General features: G+C 36.4%; 1 non-coding gene across 1 annotated transcript; it reads left to right on the forward strand.

Moving 5' to 3' along the window:
* The first annotated feature begins 629 nt into the window (after positions 1-629).
* Positions 630-736, forward strand: LOC144254732 (U6 spliceosomal RNA). The gene has a single exon (XR_013343584.1). It is a non-coding gene; the product is annotated as a U6 spliceosomal RNA (small nuclear RNA).
* Positions 737-5,312: the final 4,576 nt, after the last annotated feature.

Consider the following 5,312-nt stretch of genomic DNA (forward strand, 5'->3'; position numbering starts at 1 on the left):
GTTGAAGGTCAATAATCATCATCTCACTGGGTAGTTGGTAAATAATAAATAAAAGGGAAAGTTGAGTCAATTATCAGCAAATACTGGTTAGACATCAACTATGTGCCAGAAAATTCCATTTCTATTATCTTATTTAATGTTTTTAAGTGGATGAAGGGATATTAATTATGAATATGTGTATGGGTCTAGAGTTGTATAAACACAATATTTTTGGTCCTTAAAATTAGGAATTATGTCTTAGTAATAGTTGTTTTCTTAGCACCAATGTTCCAGGTAAACAGATAGTACTAAATAAAAATTATACTTCCCAAATGGATTAGGAATTAGCCAGCATTATTATAAAAGGTCATCTAGAAAACATTTGGAGAACTTAAAGCTTCTATATGGTTTGAAATTTGTGTACTACATTATGTGCTTTGAAATTTGAAGTGAAGACACACATTTATATACTCTAACAACCCAAACCCAATCTACTGAAATTATACAATATAACATGTTCTATGGACATGGATAAACTCATGCTAAAAGATATATTACACATTCATATATTTCATAAACATAATAAACAGGACATACATTTATTCTACTGTTTGAGAAATTTACTTCCACATCACAATAAATTTTGTTTCGTGCTCGCTTCGGCAGCACATATACTAAAATTGGAACGATACAGAGAAGATTAGCATGGCCCCTGCGCAAGGATGACACGCAAATTCGTGAAGCGTTCCATATTTTTATCTCTCAACACAGACTCTGAAAGCTAGAAGATCCTGGAATAACATATTTCAAACACTGAAAGACAATGGGCTCCAACCAAGAATCGTGTATCCGGCGAAATTAAGCTTCAGGTTAGAAGATGAAATTAAAACCTTCCACAATAAACAAAAGTTAAAAGAATTCGCAGCTAGAAAACCATCTCTTCAAAAAATCCTTGGCAAAACATTACAGGAAGAGGAAATGGAAAACAACATTGAAAACCAACAATGGGAGGTAGGACAGTAAAGGGGGGAAAGTAGTCAAAGAGGATAACAAATCAGGTTTAGTAACATCAATAAACAAATATGGATAGAAGAACAAACCATATCTCAATAATAACCCTAAATGTTAATGGCTTAAACTCACCAATTAAGAGACACAGGCTAGTAGAATGGATCAAAAAACAAGACCCAACAATATGCTGTCTACAGGAGACGCATTTGATAGGAAAAGATATACATAGACTGAAGGTGAAAGGTTGGGAAAAATCATATCACTCATATGGACCGCGGAAACAAGCAGGAGTGTCCATACTCATATCTAATAAAATAGATTTCAAGCCAAAGCTAATCAAAAGGGATATAGAAGGACACTTCATACTGCTCAAGGGAACCATACACCAACAAGACATAACAATCATAAATATATATGCCCCAAATAATGGTGCAGCTGTATTCATCAAGCAAACTCTTCTCAAGTTCAAGAGTCTAATAGACCAACATACAATAATCATGGGAGACTTCAACACACCTCTCTCACCACTGGACAGATATTCCAAACAAAAGTTAAATAAGGAAACTATAGAACTCAATAACACAATTAACAACCTAGACTTAATTGACATATATAGACTATACCACCCAACATCAAGTAGCTACACTTTTTTCTCAGCAGCACATGGAACCTTCTCAAAAATAGACCATATACTATGTCACAGGGCAACTCTTAGACAATACAAAGGGGTAGAGATAATACCATGCATCTTATCTGATCATAATGGAATGAAACTGAAAATCAATGATAAAAGAAGAAAGGAAAAAGCAAGCATCACCTGGAGAATGAACAATAGGTTGCTGAGTGATCAATGGGTTTTAGAAGACATCAAGGAGGAAATTAAAAAATTCCTAGAGTTAAATGAAAACACAGACACAACATATCGGAATCTATGGGACACATTGAAAGCAGTTCTAAGAGGAAAATTCATTGCTTGGAGTTCATTCCTCAAAAAAAGAAAAAACCAACAAATAAATGATCTCATACTTCATCTCAAAATCCTAGAAAAAGAAGAGCAAAACAACAGCAAAAGAAGTAGAAGGCAAGAAATAATTAAAATCAGAGCTGAAATTAATGAAATTGAAACAAAAGAAACAATTGAAAAAATTGACAAAACTAAAAGCTGGTTCTTTGAAAAAATAAATAAAATTGACAGACCCTTAGCCATGCTAACGAAGAGAAGAAGAGAGAGAACCCAAATTACTAGCATACGGGATGAAAAAGGCAATATCACAACAGACACTTCAGAAATACAGAAGATAATCAGAAATTACTTTGAATCCTTATACTCCAATAAAATAGAAGATAGTGAAGGCATAGATAAATTCCTTGAGTCCTATGATCTGCCCAGATTGAGCCAGGAGGATATAGACAACCTAAACAGACCAATAACAATAGAGGAAATAGAAGAAACCATCAAAAGACTACCAACTAAGAAAAGCCCAGGACCGGATGGGTATACAGCAGAGTTTTACAAAACCTTTAAAGAGGAACTAACACCAATACTTTTCAAGCTATTTCAGGAAATAGAAAAAGAGGGAGAACTTCCAAATTCATTCTACGAGGCCAACATCACCCTGATTCCGAAACCAGACAAAGACACATCAAAGAAAGAAAACTACAGACCAATATCTCTAATGAACCTTGACGCAAAAATCCTCAATAAAATTCTGGCGAATCGGATTCAAATACATATCAAAAAAATTATACATCATGATCAAGTAGGATTCATCCCTGGGATGCAAGGCTGGTTTAATATACGGAAATCAATAAATGTTATTCACCACATCAATAGACTTAAAAATAAGAACCATATGATCATCTCAATAGATGCAGAAAAAGCATTCGACAAAGTACAGCATCCCTTTATGTTCAAAACGCTAGAAAAATTAGGGATAACAGGATCATACCTCAACATTGTAAAAGCAATCTATGATAAGCCACAGGCCAGCATCATTCTGAATGGAAAAAAATTGAAGGCATTCCCTCTAAGATCTGGTACAAGACAGGGATGCCCTCTCTCACCACTTCTGTTCAACATAGTCCTCGAAACACTGGCCAGAGCAATTAGACAGTCAAAAGAAATTAAAGGCATAAAAATAGGAAAAGAAGAACTTAAATTATCACTATTTGCAGATGATATGATTCTATACCTAGCAGACCCAAAAGGGTCTACAAAGAAGCTATTAGAGCTAATAAATGAATTCAGCAAAGTGGCAGGATATAAGATCAACACGCATAAATCAAAGGCGTTCCTGTATATGAGCGACAAATCCTCTGAAACGGAAATGAGGACAACTACTCCATTCACAATATCCCCCCAAAAAATAAAATACTTGGGAATCAACCTAACAAAAGAGGTGAAAGATTTATACAATGAAAATTACAGAACCCTAAAGAAAGACATAGAAGAAGACCTTAGAAGATGGAAAAACATACCCTGCTCATGGATAGGCAGAACTAACATCATCAAAATGGCGATATTACCAAAAGTTCTCTATAAGTTCAATGCAATGCCAATCAAAATCCCAACAGCATATCTTGTAGAAATAGATAAAAGAATCATGAAATTCATATGGAATAATAAAAGACCCAGAATAGCAAAAACAATACTAAGCAGGAAGTGTGAATCAGGCGGTATAGCAATACCAGACTTCAAGCTATACTACAGAGCAATAGTAACAAAAACAGCATGGTACTGGTACCAAAACAGGCGGGTGGACCAATGGTACAGAATAGAGGACACAGTAACCAATCCACAAAACTACAACTATCTTATTTTTGATAAAGGGGCTAAAAGCATGCAATGGAGGAAGGATAGCATCTTCAACAAATGGTGCTGGGAAAACTGGAAATCCATTTGCACCAAAATGAATCTGAATCCCTATCTCTCGCCGTGCACAAAAGTTAACTCAAAATGGATCAAGGAGCTTGATATTAAATCAGAGACACGGCATCTGATAGAAGAAAAAGTTGGTTATGATCTACACGCTGTGGGATCGGGCTCCAAATTCCTCAATAGGACACCCATAGCGCTAGAGTTAACAAATAGAATCAACAAATGGGACTTACTCAAACTAAAAAGTTTTTTCTCAGCAAAAGAAACAATAAGAGAGATAAATAGGGAGCCTACATCCTGGGAACAAATCTTTACTCCACACACTTCAGATAGAGCCCTAATAACCAGAATATACAAAGAACTCAAAAAATTAGACAATAAGATAACAAATAACCCAATCGATAAATGGGCCAAGGACCTGAACAGACACTTCTCAGAGGAGGACATACAATCAATCAACAAGTACATGAAAAAATGCTCACCATCGCTAGCAGTCAGAGAAATGCAAATCAAAACTACCCTAAGATACCATCTCACTCCAGTAAGACTGGCAGCCATTAGGAAGTCAAACAACAATAAGTGCTGGAGAGGATGCGGGGAAAAGGGCACTCTTGTTCATTGCTGGTGGGACTGCAAATTGGTACAGCCAATTTGGAAAGCAGTATGGAGATTTCTTGGAAAGCTGGGAATGGAACCACCATTTGACCCAGCTATTCCCCTTCTCGGTCTATTCCCTAAAGCCCTAACAAGAGCATGCTACAGGGACACTGCTACATCGATGTTCATAGCAGCTCAATTCACGATAGCAAGACTGTGGAACCAGCCTAGATGCCCTTCAATAGATGAATGGATAAAAAAAATGTGGCATTTATACACTATGGAGTATTACTCTGCATTAAAAAATGACAAAATTATAGAATTTGGAGGGAAATGGATGGCATTAGAGCAGATTATGCTAAGTGAAGCTAGTCAATCTTTAAAAAACAAATACCAAATGACTCCTTTGATATAAGGGGTGTAAACAAGGACAGGGTAGGGACGAAGAGCTTGAGAAGAAGATTTACAGTAAACAGGGATGAGAGGTGGGAGGGAAAGGGAGTGAGAAGGGAAATTGCATGGAAATGGAAGGCGATCCTCAGGGTTATACAAAATGTCATATAAGAGGTAAGGAGGGGTAAGTCAAGAGAATACAAATGGAAGACATGATTTACAGTAGAAGGGGTAGAGAGAGAAAAGGGGAGGGGAGGGGAGGGGAGGGGAGGGGCGATAGTAGACAATAGGACAGACAGCAGAATACATCAGACACTAGAAAGGCAATATGTCAATCAATGGAAGGGTAACTGATGTGATATAGCAATTTGTATACGGGGTAAAAGCGGGAGTTCATAATCCACTTGAATCAAACCGTGTAATATGATGTATTAAGAACTATGTAATGTTATGA

Source organism: Urocitellus parryii, chromosome 4 (genome assembly GCF_045843805.1).
Source record: "Urocitellus parryii isolate mUroPar1 chromosome 4, mUroPar1.hap1, whole genome shotgun sequence".
Taxonomy (NCBI): Eukaryota; Metazoa; Chordata; class Mammalia; order Rodentia; family Sciuridae; genus Urocitellus; species Urocitellus parryii.